This window comes from Rhinatrema bivittatum, chromosome 1 (genome assembly GCF_901001135.1).
Source record: "Rhinatrema bivittatum chromosome 1, aRhiBiv1.1, whole genome shotgun sequence".
NCBI lineage: Eukaryota > Metazoa > Chordata > Amphibia > Gymnophiona > Rhinatrematidae > Rhinatrema > Rhinatrema bivittatum.
In genome coordinates, this window is record NC_042615.1 from 780026863 (window position 1) to 780051179 (window position 24317).

Here is a 24317-nt window from a genome sequence, read left to right on the forward strand (position 1 = left end):
CTACCCCTTTTTGCTAAATTGACGGAGAAGGCGGTCCTGAAACAACGAACATCTAGACGACAACAAAATACTTTATCCCACCCAATATGGATTTAGGAAAAACCACAGTACAGAAACCCTCCTACTCAACCTTTCTAACATCATACTAAGAGGATTTGACAACAAAAAAGGGTACCTACTGATCCTCCTGGACCTCTCTGCAGCCTTTGACACAGTGGACCACAAAAAGCTTATTTCTAGCCTTGAATCCATTGGGCTTGCAGGCAAAACTCTTAGTTGGTTTACATCGTTCCTTAAAAACAGGTATTTCAAAGTTTCCTACAACAACAAATCATCCAACGCTATCCCCCTCGAGACAGGAGTGCCACAAGGATTGGCACTATCACCCATACTATTCAATATCTACCTTATACCTTTATGCCATCTCATATCAAGCCTAGGCATCACGTACTACATGTACGCTGATGACATACAAATCCTCATTCCAATAATTTCCTCCGTAGAAGATGCATTGTCAAGAGCAGCCTCACATCTTGATGTAATCCGAAACATGCTAATGAACCTAAAATTATGCTTAAATATGAGCAAAACTGAATGTATTCTAATCGTAAGAAAAAACTCTGAATCAAAAACCACACCACCCTTCCAAATTGACAACATCCACATTCAACTTAAAGACAACGTAAAAGACCTAGGCATATGGTTAGAGAATGAACTAAACTTCAAAAAACACATTACTACAAGAACAAAAGAGGGCTTTCATAAACTACAAGTAATCAAACACCTAAAACCGCTGCTTCACCCCCATGATTTCAAAACCGTCCTACAAGCCCTCATCTTTACCAGTTTGGACTATTGCAACTCTCTCCTGATTGGCTTACCTAAAACATCCTTAAAACCTTTGCAGTTACTGCAGAATGCGGCTGCCAGAGTCCTGACAGGTAAAAGAAAATCTGACCACATAACCCCCGTCCTTAACAATTTACAGTGGCTACCGATAGAGAAAAGAATAGAATTCAAAGTTCTCACAATTCTTCATAAAGCAATTTATAAAGCAGACTACACAGCCCTGGATAACATTATACATATTCATAGATCACCTCGCACGACAAGAACATCAAGTAAACTCCAATGAGTGATTCCTTCTCTTCCACATGCCAAACTGTCCTCCACAAGAAACAGAGCCATTTCCATCATTGGCCCGAAGTTATGGAATTCGTTACCTATTCACCTGACCGCTCAAGAAAACATAAAATCTTTTAAAAAAGACCTTAAAACCTGGCTACTCAGCCAAACTCTCACAGACTGCACGCTCAAAGATTATAAAGGATAATTCCATAGATATCTCCTTCTGTGTGTCCCTCCATCCGTCATACAATCTCCCACCTTTGACTAACTTTCTTTCTGACTCCCAGAACCCTTCCCTTTTGTTCTATAGCAGATGTCCCTTACATGATTTGAACTCAGATTTCTTCTTTTACCTATTATACGGTATATCGTGATCTGTTTATGCTAATGTTCTATACCAGTTTTTACAGTGTTTGCTGTTAAATCACTTTAAATGAATCAGGTTGTTGTAACTGTAAACCGGAGTGAAGGCAACTCTGCTATACCTCGGTATATAAAATATGCTAAATAAATAAATAAATTGTAGTGACAGTCCTTGTCCAGGGGCTACATACAAAGGTTCCTTTTGGAGCCTTGCCTTTGTGGGCCCTACATCCATCTCTAGATGTCACTGTTGCATGATAATTAGGACTCCCTTCCTACCAGAGCAGCATCTGTCTGCTTGGGGAGCCAAAGCTTAGCTTGTGAATTAGAACCCAAGTTCTCCGTGTGGCATTGCACAAGCCACTTAGAGAATAGCCACTGCCATTAGCAATGGTATCATGGAATAGACTTAGTTTTTGGGTACTTGCCAGGTTCTTATGGCCAGGATTGGCCACTGTTGGAAACAGGATGCTGGGCTTGATGGACCCTTGATCTGACCCAGTATGGCATGTTCTTATTTTCTTAATTCCCAAAGAACCACAGAGCCAGCTCAACAGTACAATTGTTATTTATTTATTTTTTAAATCAATGCAAATTGAATATATTTTTGGGTATATAAACCTTTGTGAGCACATTGTGGATAGAGTGGAGCGCATGAATGTGCACCTCAAATATCTTTATGCATAAATTTGATATTGAAGATTTAAAGATGGGAAAGGTTGGGCACTTATCTTATTGAATGAAATAGTTAAAGGCCAATTGGAGAATACGATGGCAGGCAAATGTGTACCTATGGGACCGCGCAGTACACACTCTAGCACTTTGCCAACACCCTGCAACAAATTCAAAGACTCTGAGATAAAGTATATGAAGTAATTTAATGCTGGCTTGTATAGGTAAATATGTATTTTATTATATGTTCAATTCCTCATACCATATGATATGCAAATGGTGCTTTCTAACTATCCAATTTCCTTCCTTTTCTTACTGCTTCCAAAGTTAAGTATCTTGTAATATGGCCAGGAGTCCATGGTACCTCTGCATGGTTCGGTTTGTCTCCTTCTGGTCACATCTGTGCCGAGCTGATTGGTTATATGTCCAAGTTCTGGTTGGTCATGTGATTTGGGGCTGATTGAATGTCAAATTCTGTTCTCAGCTTTAGTTCATTTATAGGGCTGTGCTCATGCAACCAGATAAGATTGTATGTCTCTCATCTCATTGGTTGGATCTGAATATGAATCCACACCCCTTAAATATCAGGCTGTCCAGGTTATTTGGGTTACAATGGTCCTCACAGCATCACATGCTGTGCTCCCCTTCTTCTCATGCTGAATGGCGGTAGTAGAAGGCTCTGAATATGAGCTCTCTTCCTGACTGGATGTTCCTCTATAGAATACATATATGATGATGCTTATTAAAACACAGTTCTGCAGCTTTCTTCAGCTGATTGATACTTGGCAATTACTACAACTCTGGGCTGTTTTCCAATCCAGTTTTAAGCCTGTCAAGTTCCATGAAGTTTATCAGTAACATAATCCACTTATTGGAACTGAAACTGTTTTTCCAGTGGAAGGCTCGTTAATGCTGGAAAAGTCTCTTCTTTTGTTTTCTGTATTATAGTATTTAACAAGAACAATGCTAATTACATATAAATTCTGGTGTAGTAATATATTTTAATGTCTTCTGTTGTGTATTACCAAACTTCATGGGCAGGGACATGCAACCAGTTTCCTTGCTAGAGGTTGTCTCTAGCTCTGCTCCACTTAAATGAACACACTTGTCTTTCATAGAATAATGTAAGCAGGTGCTCCTGGGAACCCCCTCTACCACATCACTACTCATGGGTGTGACCTAAACCGAACAGGCTGGAAAATCCCTGCATTCAATAATCTCTGGATTTTTCAAATTCTCTATCTGTATTCTTCCTGGCAAGACCTCAGCAGTGAACCCAATGTTGATCATGAAAGTTCAGAAATAGTACTTAAATAACCAATAATACAGAGAGTCCTTTCGAGTTACGATTGAGTTACAACATTTGTGAAGTCACACTCCTTATACAACATGCAACACTTGTTTTGACTTTAAGACACTCAAGCGTCTCCCAACAGGCACACAGTGGTGAGCTGATGACCCTGAGGCCTGACAATATGATGCCAGCAGGAAGAGTACCAGGGACTTCTCAAAACAGTATCAGTGCAATGACCTGTAGGCATGCCTTCGCATTTTCCTCTTCAGCCAATAAAAATGTAATGCTTTAAAATATCTATGCTTACCATGGAGGTGGTGCGGAAGATCTGCTCGGCGTTCCTGGCTACGGAGCTGGAGCACAGCATGGGTCCAAAAAGAACTGATGTGGTGATAGAGTGGGCCCACTGTGTTCTCGGAAACGCCCCGCAGAACGCACCCAAAGACATCATAGTTTGCCTACAGAGTTTCCTAATAAAAGAAGACTTGTTGCGATGTGCACGATGATTAAGCCCTTTCAGCTGGGAGGGCCATGAACTCCAGATCTACAGCGACCTAGCTCTGGCTACTTTGTGAAGACAGCGGGAAATTTAGCCTCTTACTGCCCTACTCTGGAGGGAAAACATGAGATATCGTTGGATATACCCATGGGGCTTGGCCTTCACCAACCAAGGTGTAACATCTCAAGTAAAAGCTAATGGAGGGAGCTGTCCCCATTCTCCAGGCTGCGGGTATAGAAACGCCACACATGGACAAACCACCAGTATGAGTCAGTGTATAAAGTCAACCTAAATGGCAATGAGTTGGGGAAAGGAGGACGTTGCCTCACCAGAAATTCAGCAGGATCCACAATTACTGCTCTGGGTTTGCCATCATGAACATTGGGACTCCTTTCAGCCTAACCCAGGTGGGGGAGAGGAGCAGGATAGCCGTGATCACTCCATAAGTTCCCGTGGTATGATATTTTGACCAAACAGGTCAATATACCTGGACAAAGATGGGGTTGAATTACTTGGACATACAGTGGGGCTAAAAAGGGGCATGGTGGGACCTCCTCTTGGGGAGGCCACATTGTACTTCCCCTCCTCGCATTTAATAGCTCATTATCTACAGATGGCGAGTGGCATGTAGTAATAATTTTCCTGGAATGTATGCGGAGGGAACTGGTTATTTGCTGGCTGAGGGGGATATTAGAAATAAACAGCAGACACTGGGGAGAAGAAGATAGGGGAGGAAAGCCTATCTGCCCCCTCCATAGCCTGATAGGGGTCTACCTTAATGGTGGGCAGGGTGTTGCAGGGGGGAAGGGAGGCATGGGGGTTTAATGGTGGGTATAATCATTTACGGCAGAAGGGGATTCAATCTAATGAGTATTCGTCTGGTGTTGACAGCTGAAGGGCCAAGTTATGTGGAGATAAGTATTTCAGGGATTTTAATACGGAACTGAGATGGGACGAGGTTCAGTTTTTGTGCACTCTGTGCAAAGAGCTCCTGGCTCCCAGGGAACGAGTCCGATCTCTGGAGGCTAGAGTAGCAGACTTGGAGGAGCTGAGGCAGAGAGAAAGGTACATTGATGAGACCTTCAAAAACATGGTAGCCCAAATCCAATCTGGCAGCCCCAGTGCTGCCTTGGATCAGAGAGGTCTCCCAGTAGGAGAACATCAACCTGATATAGTAGGAAGTGATCCTGTAGCAAGGACCTGCTCTCCAGGTAATGTATTGTCCTCTTGCACTGAGGACAAGTCTCCCAGGGCTACTGCCCAGGAGGGAAGGGTTAGGCCGGCCATCATAGCTGGTGATTCAATTATTAGAAATGTAGATAGGGTGGCTGGTGGACATGAGGACCACCTGATAACTTGCCTGCCTGGTGCGAAGGTGGCAGACCTCATGTGTCATCTGGATAGGATTATAGACAGTGCTGGGGAGGAGCCGGCTGTCGTGATACATGTGGGCACCAACGACATAGGAAAATGTGGGAGAGAGGTTCTGAAAGCTAAATTTAGGATTTTAGGTAGAAAACTGAAATCCAGAACCTCCAGGGTTGCATTCTCTGAAATGCTTTCTGTTCCATGTGCAGGTTCCCAGAGGTAGGCAGAGCTCCAGAGTTTCAATGTGTGGATGAGACGATGGTGCAGGGAAGAGGGATTCAGTTTTGTAAGGAACTAGGGAAACTTTTGGGGAAGGGGGAGACTTTTCCGAAAGGATGGGCTCCACCTTAACCAGAGTGGAACCAAGCTGCTGGCACTAACTTTCAAAAAGGAGATAGAGCAGCTTTTAAACTAGAACAAGGGGGAAAGCCGTCAGTCACTCAGTAGTGCATGGTTCGGAGAAATGTATCCTTGAAGGATACTAATGAAACAGGAGAGTTAGGGCATCCCAACAGAGAGGTTCCAATAAAAGCAAACGTAGTTCATGTGCCTATATATAAAAAATCACTGAAGCTAATAATTTGGAAATCATCCCTAACAACTGAAAAGCAGGTTGTTAATACAAAAAACCCCCACACTTTGAAATGTCTGTATGCCAGTGCCAGAAGTCTAAGATGTAAAATGGGAGAGTTAGAATGTATAGCAGTAAATGATGAGATTGACATAATTGGCATCACAGAGACCTGGTGGAAGGAGGATAACCAATGGGACAGTGCTATATCAGGGTACAAATTATATCACAATGATTGGGAGGATCAACTTGGTGTGGGTGTGGCACTTTATGTCTGGGAGGGTATAGAGTCCAACAGGGTAAAGATCATACAAGAGACTAAATGCTCAGTAGAATCTGTATGGGTAGTGGAAATCCCATGTGTGTTGGGTAAGAATATAGGATTATACTACCATCCACCTGGACAAAATGATCAGACAGATGATGAAATGCTAAGAGAAATCAGGGAAGCTAACCAATTTGGTAGTACAATAATAATAATGGGGGATTTCAATTACCCCAATATTGACTGGGTAAATGTAACATCAGGACTTGCTAGAGATATAAAGTTCCTGGATGTAATAAATGACGGCTTCATGAAGCAATTGGTTCAGGAACCAACAAGAGAGGGAGCTATTTTAGATTTATTTCTTAGTGGAACGCAGGATTTGGTAAGAGAGGTAATGGTGGTGGGGCCACTTGGCAATAGTGATCATAACATGATGAAATTTAAACTAATAACTGGAAGGGGGACAATAAATCTATAGCTCTAACACTAAACTTTCAAAAGGGAAACTTTGATAAAATGAGGAAAATAGAAAAAAAATTGAAAGGTCCAGCTGCAAAGGTTAAGTGTTGAACAGGCATGGACATTGTTTAAAAATACAATCCTAGAGGTGCAGACCAGATGTTTTCTACGCATTAAGAAAGGTGGAAGGAAGGCAAAAACATTACCGTCATGGTTAAAAGGTGAGGTGAAAGAGGCTCTTTTAGCCAAAAAAAAATCCTTCAAAAATTGGAAGAAGGATCCATCTGAAGAAAATAGGATAAAACATAAGCATTGTCAAGTTAAGTGTAAAACATTGATAAGACAGGCGAAGAGAGAATTTGAAATGAAGTTGGCCATTGAGGTAAAAACTCCTAATAAAACCTTTTAAAAATATATGCAAAGCAAGAAACCTGTGAGGGAGTCGGTTGGACCATTAGATGACCAAGGGGTTAAAGGGGCTCTTAGGGAAGATAAGGCCATTGCAGAAAGACTAAATGAATTCTTTGCTTCCATGTTTACTAATGAGGATGTTGGGGAGATACCAGTTCCGGAGATTGTTTTCAAGGGTAATAAGTCAGACTAACTGAACCAAATCACTGTGATCCTGGAAGATGTAGTAGGCCAGATTGACAAACTAAAGGGTAGCAAATCACCTGGCCCGGATGGTATGCATCCTAGGGTCCTGAAGGAACTCAAAAATGAAATTTCTGATCTATTAGTTAAAATTTGTAACCTATCATTAAAATCATCCATTGTATCTGAAGACTGGAGAGTGGCCAATATAACCCCAATATTTAAAAAGGGCTCCAGGGGTGATCTGGGTAACTATATACCAGTGAGCCTGACTTGAATGCCGGGAAAAATAGTGGAAACTATTTTAAAGATCAAAATCGTAGAGCATATAGAAAGACATGGTTTAATGGAACACGGTCAACATGGATTTACCCAAGGGAAGTCTTGCCTAACAAATCTGCTTCATTTTTTGAAGGGGTTAATAAACATATGGATAAAGGTGAACCGGTAGATGTAGCGTATATGGATTTTCAGAAGGCGTTTGACAGAATCCCTCATTAGAGGCTTCTAAGAACTAAAAAGTCATGGGATAGGAGGCGATGTCCTTTCATGGATTACAAACTGGTTAAAAGATAGGAAACAGAGTAAGATTAAATGGTCAATTTTCTCATATATATATATATATATATATATATATATATATATGATCTGGAAAGGAATACAACGAATGAGGTTATCAAATTTGCGGATGATACAAAATTATTCAGAGTAGTTAAATCACAAGCAGATTGTGATACATTACAGGAGGACCTTGCAAGGCCAGAAAATTGGGCATTCAAATGGCAGATGAAGTTTAATGTGGACAAGTGCAAGGTGTTGCATGTAGGGAAAAAGAACCCTTGCTGTAGTTACACAATGTTAGGTTCCATATTAGGAGCTACCACCCAGGAAAAAGATCTGGGCATCATAGTGGATAATACTTTAAAATTATCGGCTCAGTGTGCTGCAGCAGTCAAAAAAGCAAACAATGTTACGAATTATTAGGAAGCGAACGGTTAATATAACAGAAAATGTCATAATGCCTCTGTATCGCTCTCTGGTGAGTCCGCACCTTGAATATTGTGTACAATTCTGGTTGCCATATCTCAAAAAAGATATAGTTGCGATGGAGAAGGTACAGAGAAGGGCAACCAAAATGATAAAGGGGATGGAACAGCTCCCCTATGAGGAAAGGCTGAAGAGGTTAGGGCTGTTCAGCTTGGAGAAGAGACGGCTGAGGGGGGATGTGATAGAGGTCTTTAAGATCATGAGAAGTCTTGAATGAGTAGATGTGAATCTGTTATTTACACTTTTGGATAATAGGAGGACTAGGGGGCATTCCATGAAGTTAGCAAGTAGCACATTTAAGACTAATCGGAGAAAATTCTTTTTCACTCAATGCACAATTAAGCTCTGGAATTTGTTGCCAGAGGATGTGGTTAGTGCAGTTAGTGTAGCTGGGTTCAAAAAAGGTTTGGATAAGTTCTTGGAGGAGAAGTCCATTAACTGCTATTAATCAAGTTTCCTTAGGGAATAGCCACTGCTATTAATTGCATTAGTAGCATGGTATCTTCTTGGTGTTTGGATAATTGCCAGGTTCTTGTGGCCTGGTTTGGCCTCTGTTGGAAACAGGATGCTGGGCTTGATGGGCCCTTGGTCTGACCCAGCATGGCAATTTCTTATGTTCTTAATTGGTGGATGGCTGACATTAAATGCATTTCGGTGAACTTAAAAGGGCTCAATTCTCCTTTTAAGAGGCAAATACTATTTAAAGAACTTACTAGACTGAAAAGCAACCATAGCGTTTGTCCAGGAGATTCATTTACGATGCAGGGACGAGCGTCTTTTGGCTTCTAAAAAATATCCCTTACAATTTTTTGCCCCGGCAACGCCACAAAGAAGATATAGCGGTGTGGGGATATTTTTTGCCCAGACCCTTGTGGTTCAGGTGCAGGACAAATATTGCAACCCCTCTGGGTGTTTAATTTTGCACATGACGATACAAAACAGCCAGCTGGTGTTGGTAAGCATTTACTGTCCACCATCCATGCAAGCTGAGACACTGGGGGAGGTAACTCAACGGCTAGCAGACTATTCTGGCACCAGCATAGTAATGGCTGGGGACTTTAATGTTGCAATCATACCAGCAGTTGATACCTCCGCGCAAGTCTTAAGTGGGAAAGGGAAAGCTCGACAGGTGCTGAAACGACTCATTAACAGGCCGATTCAGTAAAAGTCGCGGGAGAACGGGCGAGCGCTTTAGTATTTAAATGAGGGCCCGTGGTAAAAAGAGGCGCCAGGGCGGGTTTGAGAACACAGACGCTCAATTTTGCCGGCTTCCGGTTTCTGAACCCATGGCTGTCAGCGGGTTTGAGAACTGATGCCGGCAAAATTGAGCGTCCGGTTTTCAAGCCGTGGGCCGATTTAAATTTTTTTTTAATTTTTTACTTTGGGACCTCCAACTTAACATTGCTATGATATTAAGTCGGAGGGTGTACAGAAAAGCATTATTATGTAGCCTCCCAGCTTAAGAACATTATTGACTGCCATGACTTAGGCTCCACTAAACAGTAACATAGAAACATAGAAACATAGAAATGACGGCAGAAGAAGACCAAATGGCCCATCGAGTCTGCCCAGCAAGCTACGCACTTAATCCATTTTTTTTCCCTTTTTCTCTCTCCCACCTGTTATTATTGGCTTCCAGTACCCTCCAGCCCTAATTCCCCTCCACCCAATTTAGAGAGCAGCTTTGAATCTGCATCCAAGTGACATCCAGCTCAATTGGGGGTAGCAACCTCTGCAACAAGCAGGCCACCCCCTTGCCCCATACTCTTACCCACCCCTGTTTTTATTTTTTGTTTTGGTTTTTTTTTTTGGAAATAGCAGCCCTCCATCCTTCCGCTCCGTGAAGGTGGAACACCAACTACTGGCCACTGGCATCCCGCTCCGTGAACGCCTCTGTGGCTACTGCCGCTCCGTGCAGTGTTTGAATGCCGCTGTGGCTACTGCCGCTCCGTGCAGTGTTTGAATGTCTCCACTTTATTCACGCCCTCTAGACTTGATGGATCCACAGTGTTTATCCCATGCCCCTTTGAAGTCGTTCACAGTAAGGTAGGTAGGTAGTAGGTAGGTAGTAATTGAACAGGAGCTGACCGGGGGTTCCCCTTCTTGCTTTGTATTGGCCTAATTCCTGCACACCTCGCAAATTTGCTTTACTCCCCCTGGGATTGCAAACCATGCTTACGATATGGAAGAGATGGAAGTCCATACTTGTAGGCCAAAAACTGTACTCAGCCTTCTCTTCCATTAGGCACTTAAGGGAATTTTCTATGGGTCTGAGGAATACCATGTTCTGTAGGTGGGAGGAACGGGGGCTGGCAAGTCTAGGGCAGCTGTGGTCTAACGGGATTGTCCCATTTGCAGAGCTACAAAAAACCTTTGGATTACCTAATGAGTATTTTTGTAGCCTATGCTCAGGTACGGCACTTTATGTTTACAAAGGGCCCTCAACAGGACTTGCAACAAAGCCGTTCAATTTTTGAGGGTTATTGTATTCTAGTCGGTAAATTACAGAAGAAGATATCTAAGATATACCGGTTGCTTATCTCTGGTAAACCAGCAACAGCAACCCATGTGGTGGCGTGGGAAAAAGATTTGGGGATCCCGTGGGGGAGGGAACAATGGGAGGATTGCTTTTGGATTCTGGGGAAGTTCTCCATGTCAGCGACAATGATGGAGAATCGATATAAACTATTGTATTGTGGCATTACTCTCCTGCTAGATTGGTGTATTGGCTACCCGGGGGTTCCCCTCTCTGCTGGAGACTGTTCTCAAATTGGCACATTCATACATATGTGGTGCTGCGTCCTAAAATTCAATCGTATTGGGAGGCATGTCAAAGGCTTACTGAGAGCATATTGGGTGTGCGGGTCCCTTTACAGATGGAGCTTTGACTATTAGGGCTCGCCTACCTGGAATTAGTTGATAAGAAGCAGGCTTTGTTCACATTTATAACAACTGCAACATGCCAGCTGGTAGCCGCCCAGTGGAAATCTTCTGATACTCCCCGCATCTCTCAGCTACTTACTAAGCTGAGACAAATTTAATATATGGAAAAACTGATGGCTATACAATGAGATATCCTACCCAAGTTCTATAGAATGTGGACAGTGATGATGAAACATTTAGGGTGATGGGAGAGGGCCCACAATGACCGATACTCTTGTTATTATGTCAGATGGGCCTGGACCCAAAATAGGCACAGAGGAAGGACTAGCATATACTAGCGTTATCTGACTCATTTTGGTATTTCAGCGAGACAAAGCGTGTGAAATATATATTTGTTTTATTATGCTTGCTGGGATTGAGCTGAGGAAAGGGAATGGGAGGGGGGTGGGGGGCGGAAGGACCAATTGAAAGGGAAGGGAGTTTTGGGCGGGCTTTCGGATCATGTTACTACTACAGTTTGTATTCTTCTTTTAGATCATATTATGGCTGTATCTGACTGCTGATGTTTATTGTATGTTCAGTTATATATTCTTCTCAATAAAAATTGTCAGTAATAAAATAAATAAATAAAATATCTGTGCTTTATAGTTTATTAAATTCTGGACTCTTTTGGAGAAAATAGGTTATCAGGCTCTGGTATTGGAATCAATTCCCCATTGATAACATTGTTCTTGTGGGACAATCTGTTTCATCTTATGTATCAATTTAAGACATTTTTAGGAACCAATTGTGTCTTAAGTTTGAGGACTTCCTATATTTATTAGATTGTAACTGAAAGCAATCTTGGTGTGAGTTTTATCATGGCAACAATGACCCTCCAAGATCAAGAATTTGTTGTAGAGGGCACCTGGGCTGGTGCAAGGGTATTAGGTACCCTAACCAAAACTTAGAGCTTTGAAGCCCACCCTTCCTTGCTCCCCATGGCCCCCTCCAGCCATAATCAGAAATTATGCATTTAAAGTGACAGATTGTACATGAAAAAAGGCTTTCAAATTTATGGTCTTCCGAGGTAAAAAAAAATATAATTTACAACAATATGTAGGTTATATTTACTTGTACTGCTGTAGTGCCAGCCAGAAACCCCTGCAAAAAGAAACTTGGAATTAATTTGGTATTAGGCCTGTTAGGCCTAGGCTTGGACTTCAGAAAGCCATGAATAAGCTGAATATAAATTACAATATAGTAAACCTCCCCTACCAAAACAGAGCTAACTGTCAGCACTCAAACAGTAACAACCCTACTTATGAAAAGTCAACACTGCAAATATGACACCAGGCCCTAAAATACCATTACGCCTCCTATTAGGAAAACAGAACAAGCCAGGCTGCTATAGATCCTACACAGAAACTACATGATAGTAGAATTCCTCACCTCTACCATACATGCAGAACACTGCATGTATGGTAGAAAATAAAGTATAAATAGAAGTGTGTAGAGAAAAACTAATGCAGAAACATCCAACAAGCTAGACTCTGTGTGCAGCGCAACACCCTTCCTCATAAAATAAAAAAAAAAAAATAGAAGCCATCAATCATAACAGTAAAATCATACTGATGATAAAATAATTTTAAAACCGCTGACTAATAGAACATCCAGTAATTAAAAATGCATAAAAAAACTCCCCAAAACAAACATTTCAAATCAGAAATATCAAATAACAACCAATAATGTAAAACAAATAAAGATGGATTTTCCACTCTCCATATTTGGGAACGTTTGATTTTCAGTCACTCTGAGACTGCCGTGGATTAATTGGGGTGGTGAGGGGGCAGAGTGGAGGGGCATGCTCTCTCACCCATACACGCATGCTTCCTCTCTCTCTCTCTCTCTGGGCCTCAGCTTCTCTATTCTTTGGCCGCTGGCAGGATGGGCTCCACAGACGGCCATACTGGCCTTCTCCTTCTGTTCTTTGGCTGCGGGGTTGGTAGGCTCTGCTGATGGCACTGTCTGACCTCTCCTTATCTTTGGCAGCTGGTGGAATGTGCTCCATGGGGGGGCTGCTGGGCTTCTCCTTTCTTTTCTTCATCCACTTGCGGCCGGGGGCTCACACAGATGGCTTTGCCAAACACCCCCCCCCCCCCCCCCAGGGTTGACTCTCTTAAGAGCCATCCACTTCACCTAATGGAAGTTCAGATCTTGCTTCAAGCTCCATATTCTGACCACTAGGGAATAGACAGTAGATGCTTTCTCTGTCGGTCATTTATTACTTAATTTCTTTATATTATCTTGTGAATTATTCCAGCAGCCACTTTGTTCCTAGAGAGAAAAAGAGATATACTGTGCAGGCTGTGGTGCCTTTTAATTTGGACTAACGTGAGAATTATCCAAAGACAGGGTTACCTTTTGAGAGCACACAGAATCATGAAAGAAAACTCGTGTACACCAACATCTTCAGATACTTTTTACCTCGGTCCAGTGTAAAATGTAGCCTGGCCTGTGGGGAGCTCTGTAAAGAAATCAATGTTCCTATATGAATCCGTAGATGAAAGCCTCCTGTCTGTCGGGGCTGGCTGGGGTCAGGTGTGCTGCTGGGTGAATGATACTCAGTTAGGAGAGGAGGTAATTGCCGCTGCTGTGCTGGCCTTGGAGAGCATCAGGGAGGGAGTGTTTTGGAAAAGGTGTCTCTGGCTTTTTGTTTTTGGGCTGCCACGTGTTCTGGTACCACTGGGCAAGTTGTTTGGGCTGGAGGAGAGAGGGCTGGTATGGTGAGTTTTTAAAGAGGTCGAAAGAGGGAAAAATAGTTATCGAAGCTTGCAAAGTAACAAACTAAATCCATGAAAGGAAAGCAGTGATTCTGCTGAATGTGTTTAGCGCAGTCTCTATGAAAAGCATAACAGAAATGGTGAGCTTTCTTTTCATATCCTTGATTTTTGCTGGAAGCAAGAAACCCAGGGGAATAAATTAATTAGTTTCTGACACAGGTGCCTCATGGAATATACTGCGTGTTTACGATGGAAAAAAATATATTACTGTTTTACAAGGAAGGGCAGGAGCTCAGAAGCTGAGCGCAGTCTATTTTAGCTTGGATCTGGCGTTCCTTGTGCCTTTAAAGGCACCTCATCAAAGGGCAGGCAACTTATAAATTAAACAGATTTGCTTACAGATTTACCCTGTAGCCCAGCAGTGGTAAACCACCTTCTCCAGCACAACACAGCATAGCAATTAAACGTGAGCAGAGTGAAGAGATAACAAGACTGCTGGACGAGCCCTTGGAATGGCTGCCAGCGCTGTGGGCACTGTCCTGGCTTCCTAACGTCTGCAGTAATGCCACTGGGATGCTCGTAGATAGCTTTCTCTTAATTTTTACAATTTCCACAATATACCGAGTGCAATAAAATGTTAACATGACAGTCGGGGGGGGGGGGGGGGGGGGGGATGGAGGAGATAAGTTTTTTTTCCTGTGATTCTCTGGCAAGGATCATTAGTACTTGATGATGTGAAAGTTAGCACAGTTGCAGTGATTCTTTTCTTTTTCTATGGAATATTATGTTCTGGAAGAGCTCTGGAACAGCAGAGCTGTACATAAATGTATTCAACTATGGCTTTGAACATACCGGCAAAGAATTTTTTTTTTTTTTTAACTCAGCTTTGCATTACCCTGATGACTCATCAGTCTTCTTATACAGCCTCAGACAGGCGCAAGAAATGAATTCTCCTGTTCATTCCTTCAAACATTAAAACATGATTTTTGCTCCCATTCTGTATTATTTAATAGATGGGCGTCTTATGCGAAGGAAGAGGAGGATATACGGCAAAGCACAATCAAGATGTGGAATCTGTTGCCAGAGAACATGGTCAAGGCGACTAGCATTGCTGGGTTTAAAAGAGGCTTAGACAAGTGTCTGCCTATTGCACAAAACATACACTCAGCTCTCAAAAGTATTTGTTCAAGTTATATGTGGATATACAGGAACAAAGCTCTGCACACCTAGTGAAGGACATAAGTTCATAAGATCTACCATACTGGGTCAGACCAAAGGTCCATTAAGCCCAGTCTCCTGTTTTCAACAGTGGCCAATCCAGGTCACAAGTAGGATTCTAAGGGGTAGATAGATTCCCATGCTGCTTATCCCAGACATAAGCAGTGGATGTTTGCAACTCCACCTTAATAATGGCTTATGAACATTTTCTCCAAGAACTTGCCCATACCTTTTTTTTTTTTTTAAAAGCAGCTATACTGATAGCTTTCACCACATCCTCTGGCTATGAATTGAGTTCAGTAAAAAAAACCAATTTTCTTATTAGTTTTAAATTTATCACCTAATAACTTCATTGCCTTTCCCGTAGTCTTTGTACTCTTTGAAAGAGTAAACGGATTTGTGTTTACCTGTTCCACTCATTATTTTATAGATCTCTCTCATATCTCCCTTCAGCAGTCTTTTCTCCAGGCTAAAGAGTACTAACCTCTTTAGCTTTTCCTCATAGGGGAATCGTTCCATCCCCTTTATCATTTTGATTGCCCTTCTCTGTACCTTTTCTAATTGTTCTATATCTGAGATGTGGTGACCAGATCTCTGCACACAATGGGGCAGATTTTAAAACTTATGTGCGGGCGTAGATTTGTTCGCGCAACCCAGCGCGAACAAATCTACACCTGATTTTATAACATGTGCACGCTGCCGCGCACATGTTATAAAATCCGGGCTCGGCGTGAGCAAGGGGGTGCAGACATGTGCACCTTGCGCGCACCGAGCCCGAGGGGAGCCCTGATGGCTGTCCCCATTCCCTCCAAGGCCGCTCTGAAATCAGAGCAGCCTTGGAGGGAACTTTTTTTTTCCAGCCCACCCCCCAGCCCTACCTAAATCCCCCCCCCATCTTATTTTATTTCTTATGCCTGCCAGCAGGCTGTCAGCACACAAACCCCTGACACAGCGGAGGAGGTCTCGGGACATGCCCCCGGACCGCTGTCACACCCCCGGACCCGCCCCGGGACTTAACGCACGTCCTGGGGCTTGTGCATGCCACCGAGCCTATGCAAAATAGGCTCGGCGTGCGCAGGGGCATATTTTCTCAGGTTACGCGCGTAGCCTTTGAAAATCTGCCCCAGTATGCAAGATGGAGCGATACAGAGGCATTATGATATTCTCTGTTTTATTCTCCATTTCTTTCCTAATAATCCCTAGCATTCTATTTGCTTCCTTGGCTGCTGCTGCACACTGAACAGAAGATTTCAATGTACTATCAACAATGACGCATATGGTGACTCTTAATGTGGAACCTTGCATTGTGTAGCTATAATTTGGGCTACACTTACCTATGTGCATCACTTTGCACTTGTCCACATTAAATTTCAATTGCCATTTGCTTGCCCAGTCTCTTAATTTTGCAAAGTCCTCTTGCAATTTCTCACAATCCTCTTGTAATTTGACAACTTTGAATAATTTTGTATCATTGGTAAATTTGATCACCTCATTGGTTGTTCCCATTTCCAGATTGGTTTATAACTATATTAAAAATGCAGTGGTCCCAGAACTGATCCCTGGAGCACTCCACTATTCACTTTTTCTTCATTGGGAAAATTTACCATTTAGCCCTACTCTCTGTTTTTTATCTTTTTTTAACCATTTCGCAATCCACAATAGGACACTGCCTCCTATCCCATGATTTTTAATTTCCTAAGACGTTTCTCATGAGGGACTCTGTCGAATGCTTTCTGGAAATCCAGGTAAAGCTGAAGAGATCTGTATTCTGAGTTTGCCTGCTGCCGTTTAGAATAGAAGTGAAACAGGACTGATGCAGATACTGCTCCCCAATGAGCCAACAGAACTTCCTGCAGCACCTGGTGGTTTGTTGGCCAGACCCACCCCTGCTCTTTATCTACATCCGACCCTCATTTGTTTTCATGTGTGGCCGGTAGTGGGTTGTATCGTTAGGCCATAGTGAAATTATGCATTCAGATCTGCTTATATTGTACTTGGTACATACAGTAAAGAATGCAGAAATCGCCGTCAGAGGACATTACTTCAGCGTGAACCTAGCTTTCTCGGTAAAGTCAAAGTGACTCTGCCCATGGATGGTATAATACTGAGAAGTAACTAGTGAACAATGCTAGAGAATTGTTATAGAAGCAGGGCTAGCTTAGTGGCTCAGGCCGCAGGGATGTAGGCCACGGTGCATGAGACTTGGGTTTAGGTATTAGGTGTGCAGCTAGTTAAGGGTGGGGAAGGTAATTATGACCACCGTGCTGGGAATTGCCTTGGCAGGAAATTCCTCCAGCCTTTGGGACAGCCCAGGGCTCCTGGGTATGCTTTCTGGAGTTGGGGCTTAAAGAGGGGGAGAAAGGAGGAACAAAAATTTACCATGGAGGTATAGGGAAAGAGCATAAGTCAGTGAAAGGCCAGTAAGACTTTTGTTGATCACATGGAGCAAGGTTTCTGAGAAGAATGTAATAGAAATTGTGAGCTTTCCTTCTAGTATCTTTTTTTTTTTTTTTAATTTATTTTGCTGGAAGCAGAAATCCCAGAGGAATGACATAGGTGCATCATATGAGATGCAATATATTTGCCTTGTCCATGTCTACAAAGGAAAAGAATGAGCACTGGTAGCGCACAACGATTTTGAGTTGGCCAAATAGCTTCCTCCTGCTCGTTTTGGGTTTCTAGCTCCATCAGTCCTGGATTCTACTAGTTTGTGGTGCCATGAGCCTTCATTCATAACTACCCTGGAAATCCTCATCTGATGGTCACAGTCTGGCCACTAGTTGTCTCCTGTGCAATGATATTAAAAATTGTCTGCCCTCTGCTGATCAGGAGCATGGATCCACATGAGTGGTCCTTCCATAGAGCCTGTCCCCAAATGTGTTCTGTCAAATATGAATAAACCTTGAGAAGAATCTTTCAGAAAAAATCCTTTTTCTAGTTCCAATTTAATTTTTTTAAAATGTTTTAAATGGAAGGTTTACATCTATGACAGATGGAAAACATTAATGTGATTGACATTCAGAATTTCCAGTAGTTTACGTTTGTCTGTGTCTCAGATTCAACATTGAGATTTCAGTTCTGACCTTTACAGATGGAGTATCCTTTCCCCAAAACAGCACATAAAGTGCCAGAAAAAGCAGAACCGTCAGATTTGGCTTCTCCAATGTTGGCGCTTTCGGGCCTGAGAAATCCCCTCCATGTGGGACATAAGCATGGGTGCTCTGGTTTGAATGGAGCCCCTCTATCAACCTGTTCACCAGCAATACTCTGTCTGAGGCTGAGGAGTCAAGTGTGGGTCTTCAGAATCCTCTTTCACAGTGCAGAACTTTGAATGTCCCAGAATTAAGTGGCACCAATGTGCATTTAATAGCAAGAAGAAAACATTCAAGGGTTGATTTTCAAACCCTGTTTTATGTGCATAAACAGGACTGATGCAAGAGTATTTGGCTCGATAGGAGCACCTTCAATCATATACCCTCCCCTTCCAACTAACTTATCAGTGGCAGCTTCAACATAGCGCGCCCTCTTACCAGGGGCAGTGGCTCCAGCCTGGTGCCCTCTTCTTTGATAATAGGCTCTGGCACAGCACCCCTCTAGGTCTTCTGCTAGTGGGATTCTGCTGCCCCCCAAATTTTGACCCTCAAGGCAACCGCCTAGTTTGCCTAACAGCTGGTATGTAAATCATTCTTTAAAAATGAACCCATGGGTTCTGCTGGTAAAAGTATGCCCAAAACCCGCTTTTGTGCATATTTTTACCTGCAAAAGGAAGAGGCGTTTCTGGAGTGGAGTTGGGGAAGGGGAAATAATTATATGTATACTTTTTGTAAATCTACCCGCCCTAAGTTGTTACTTGCACAGAAGCAAGGGTAGCTTTGTGCGCTTGTGTCAGCCAAGGTTATGGGGGCGCCTCAAATTTGTGTAACCTATACTGGGGAGGCTGAGGTCCCAAGGACACACAAACTTATTTGTTCTCTTTGGGGCAGCTGTAGCTAGCAATTAACTCCCATGCTTGACTCTGTCCCATGGTAGATTCTTTTTATTGGGGGGGAAGCTTTCGCTTATGGCCCAGACAGTGGTGTTTTGCTTCAGAATATGTTGATAGCAGTCACACACCACTGCCTCCCATTTCTGGAAGATTCCTGGCTCTTCTCTAGTAAAGCCTAGCTAGCTTTACACTATAATCAGGAAAATGCTGTATCAAATGGATTTGGCCAAGTGAGATGCAACCTTGTGTCTTTTCAGCTTTATTATATGGCCCCCAAGTACACTAAAACAAACACCACACACACAGGCTATGGGGGTTTTCCGTAGGGAGATATCTCCCCATGTTTTATGTAAACAACATTTACCACTGAAAGCACCAAATATGAATCCTAATTGCCAAGAAGCACGCTGACAGGCCCCCAAAAACAGTCACAGCTAAAGAAGAAACTTTGGCCAGATGAGAGCAGTAAACAAGTAAAGAGAGCGGTTTTCACGGGTGACTCTCAGCACGCCTGCTGCTTCTCCTTTTATCTCTCGTCCATGCGATCAGGCTTTTCCCACTGGGCTGTAAGCTCTTCGTGCAGGGATTCTAATGATGTTTCCTTCCCCTTTGTGGTGCCCTGGCCTTCTTGCGGCCTTCCCTTCTCTGCAGCGTGAAAATGGGGTGCATGATCTAAAGGTCGGAGCCATGAACTCACAGGACCCAAGTTAAAAAACAAAAACAAAAAAACCCCCTGCTTATTCACGAACTCATGGGTCAGTTGCTTTGTCTCCTCCGTCAGCGCTGTAGGATTCTGGCACTCTTCCCTCGGCAGCCATGTTCTGATGGTATTTTTATTCACTCAGCATTGAGTGCGGGTGAGCGGGTGGTGGTTGGTGCTTTTGTGCTAATTTTGGCCCAAATCTCACCGGGCTTAAAGAAGATTCAGCTGCAGCTGTAGCAATGCTGGCACCATGAGCGAGCGTGCCCAAACCCTAGTATGCCAGCTGCCCTGATTTTTGAGATGCATGAGTAGAACTGTCTGCTCCCGAGCTTTGAAACGAGTGGCATGTGGACAGCATGTGGGCACAGCAGGACCTGAAAGGCCCACTTTGTTTGGAAGCAACCTCCTCCTCCTGTGGAGGTGTGATTTGGTTGGTGGCACAAAGGAGGAAGTTCTGGGAAATAATGTAGGGGAATTTTCACCTTGCAGCCATAGTTGGCACGCGAGTCTTGGCTTTCAGGCAATTCCATTCGGCACACTGGGGAACCTGCCTGTTTCACGAGACAGAGGGAGACTGTGGCTAGTCACTGTCTCACTTTTTTTTTGTGTGTGTGTGTTTTGGCCATTGCTTTGGGCAAATTTTATTTTGGGGAGGCCTAGCTGTGATCCAGAACAGAGTTCATGCTAAAAATCCAGAATATCAGGGATTTATTCTCATTTTGGGAGCTATGCCATGCTCTTTCAGCCACTGTTTGGGTTTTTTTTTTTTAACAGAATTTTCATATATTTATTTTTCAAAGTCATCTTATATCTTTTAGCTGAAAATGTTAGTAGGTCACCAGTTTGGGTAGTTTGAGCCCTGTGTCACGTGAAAGGTCCCCGAGTAGAGTCCTCTGGGCTAAGGAACTATAGATAAACTTTTCAGCATCTGAAGTGTGTCGGCAGAGAGGTACTCAGGAAAAGCTGCTCCAGAACCACGCTGCTTCCACAGCCCAGGGGGTAGGAGCAGAAACCCACCCAGTACCCTCAGAAAGTTGTTTGCTGTGATAGTTGCTGCAGGCCGTGCACTACTTTATGATGCACTCAGTGCTTCAGCTAAGCATTTATTCTGCTGCTGTTAATAGGTTTGTCATAAAGACGTAGGTTTAACCTGGGCTCCCTCTCTAGGTTTCAGATACATTTTGAAGATTATGTGCAGCTGGTCCTTTTTAAATTAAAAAGAAAAAAAAAATCAAACCCACTGTGAATTTTGCTATTAGAAATTACTGCACAGTCAAGTACTGAATGCTCTTAGGACATCTGAATAAACAAGATGAATTAGTCTGGGGGAGGGAGAGAGAGTGCATTTTTAAAAAATTACAAATCTTGTCTGGTAATGCTGTGTGGGACCCCTTACCCAGGGAATGTTTAGACTCGCACCGTGTGCTTTTCTGAAGGTGCTTTCTAGTGAGATGAGGGTGTTTCTGAGAGTCCCAGCAGGTTTGTAAGGGGGTTTTAGGTAGCAATAAAGGATACAGCAGTAACAGTGAAGCGTTCACCTTATGGTCATCTGAAAAATGCAAATTAAAGCGTTTGACAGGTTTCTCCTTTGGACGCTCTCCCTCTCGCTCGTAGTCTGCGACTGAGACGCTCTGCTTTGCCTCGCCTAGGGCATGCATGCCTGGCATTTTAAACCCCCCCCCCCCCCCCCCCAAGCTGTGCAGGAGCCAAGCGTGGGCAGAACAGGAAGGCTGCGACTTCGAGGTCCTGAGTCTGAATGCATTGTGCCCGTCTTTGCACTTTTTTGATAGATGTGAATGGAAGTAAAATCATGAAGCCTTGATTCTGCGCCATTTCCGATCTGTAGAAATAGCTGAGTTATCTGGAAACGTTTAGAAACTGGCATTTATTTTTTCTGGGTCTGCACAAAAGATACTCAGGTTGGCTGGAAGCGTATGCTGACTATGTTGCTGTTTGTCTGCTCTGAAAGTGACATTGTTAGCGTTCACTTCCATCCTTGCTGTTGGCAGTGGGGTAAGTCTGTACCTTGCGCCTGGGGTTTGGATGGGATTCCTGGGGAGATGGAGCGGGTGGGTGGGAGGCTGGGGCATTGTATCTGAAGGCCTGTGAATTTTTTTTTTTTTTAAATATACTTAACCAGCAATATTCTGAATACTGCTGGTTAAGTATCAATTTGTTTTCAGGTACTTCTAGAGTTATCCAGCTAAGTTAGCCGGATAATATTGCTCCATCCTGGAATGCCCCCCGGCCTGCCTCTGATGTATCCCAGCTAGGTTTTTAGCCAGATAATTCAGAGATGGTGAAACCAGCAGGATTCTTAAAACCTCCCCTTAGTCTGGCTAAGTTCCCAAATTTAGCCATAGAAACCCTTTGAATATGGATTCCCTATAGTTTTTTTCTATATTGACTAGTGCACTGAGCATTAGTGCACTGTTTGGATTGTGTTTCCTGCAGTCAGTGACAAGCAAAGAACTTTATTTTCTGGATAACATCTGCTGTGTGCCGTGTGGTGTTTTAGTATGACTGGACTGGTTTGCAGAAGAGCTCCAGGAGAGAAGAAAACTCCTAAAGGACTTTGAAAGATTCTTCTTCACCCACCTCATGAGGCATGGGGCCTGTGTTTGCCCATTCCCTCCCCATTGAGCCGGGACCAGGGTTACACTTATATTTATAAGAACATAAGAAATTGCCATGCTGGGTCAGAACAAGGGTCCATCAAGTCCAGCATCCTGTTTCCAACAGAGGCCAAACCAAGCCACAAGAACCTGGCAATTACCCAAACACTAAGAAGATCCCATGCTACTGATGCAGTTAATAGCAGTGGCTATTCCCTAAGTAAACTTGATTAATAGCCATTAATGGACTTCTCCTCCAAGAACTTATCCAAACCTTTTTTGAACCCAGCCACACTAACCACATCCTCTGGCAACAAATTCCAGAGCTTAATTGTGCATTGAGTGAAAAAGAATTTTCTCCGATTAGTCTTAAATGTGCTACTTGCTAACTTCATGGAATGCCCCCTAGTCCTTCTATTATTCGAAAGTGTAAATAACCGAGTCACATCTGCTCGTTCAAGACCTCTCATGATCTTAAAGACCTTTATCATATCCCTCCTCAGTTGTCTCTTCTCCAAGCTGAACAGCCCTAACTTCTTCAGCCTTTCCTCATAGGGGAGCTGTTCCATCCCCTTTATCATTTTGGTTGCCCTTCTCTGTACCTTCTCCATCGCAACTATATCTTTCTTGAAATGTGGCGACCAGAATTGTACACAGTATTCAAGGTGCAGTCTCACTATGGAGCAATATAGAGGCATTATGACACTTTTCCATTTTATTAACCATTCACTTCCTAATAATTCCTAACATCGTTTGCTTTTTTGACTGCTGCAGCACACTGAGCCGACGATTTTAAAGTATTATCCACTATGATGCCTAGATCTTTTTTCTGGGTGGTAGCTCCTAATATGGAACCTAACATCGTGTAGCATTGGTTATTTTTCCCTATATGCAACACCTTGCACTTGTCCATATTAAATTTCATCTGCCATTTGGATGTCCAATCTTCCAGTCTTGCAAGGTCCTCCTGTAATGTATCACAGTCCGCTTGTGATTTAACTACTCTGAATAATTTTGTATCATCCGCAAATTTGATAACCTTACTCGTCGTATTCTTTTCCAGATCATATTGAAAAGCACCGGTCCAAGTACAGATCCCTGAGGCACTCCACTGTGTACCGTTTTCCACTGAGAAAATTGACCATTTAATCCTTCTCTCTGTTTCCTGTCTTTTAACCAGTTTGTAATCCACGAAAGACATTGCCTCCTATCCCATGACTTTTTAGTTTTCATAGAAGCCTCTCATGAGGGACTTTGTCAAACGCCTTCTGAAAATCCAAATACACTACATCTACCGGTTCACCTTTATCCACATGTTTATTAACCCCTTCAAAAAAATGATGCAGATTGTGTTCCATTAAATCATGTCTTTCTATGTGCTCTAGGATTTTGATCTTGAGAATAGTTTCCACTATATTTCCCGGCACTGAAGTCAGGCTCACTGGTCTATAGTTACCCGGATCGCCCCTGGAGCCTTTTTTAAATATTGGGGTTACATTGGCCACCCTCCAGTCTTCAGGTACAATGGATGATTTTAATGATAGGTTACAAATTTTAACTAATAGATCAGAAATTTCATTTTTGAGTTCCTTCATTACCCTAGGATGCATATCATCCGGTCCAGGTGATTTGTTACTCTTTAGTTTGTCAATCTGGCCTACTTCATCTTCCAGGTTCACAGTGATTTCATTCAGTTCGTCTGACTCATCACCCCTGAAAACCATTATTATATCATAAAACACAGAAATATAAAACGATCTAACAAAATTTCATCCTTATTCCAATAGCCCATCCATCTCGTACCCTTACAAAGGGATGGATAATACCACAACCCAATCAAATTACATACCCAGTAATACCCAAAGTCACTTCCTAGTAATTCCCCCCT

The 24317-nt window shown here is 42.9% G+C and overlaps 1 protein-coding gene across 3 annotated transcripts in view; it reads left to right on the forward strand.

Moving 5' to 3' along the window:
- The window catches only part of MYO5B (myosin VB), an 896473-nt gene that overhangs the window by 152585 nt on the left and 719571 nt on the right, over nt 1–24317 (forward strand). The window lies entirely within an intron of this gene.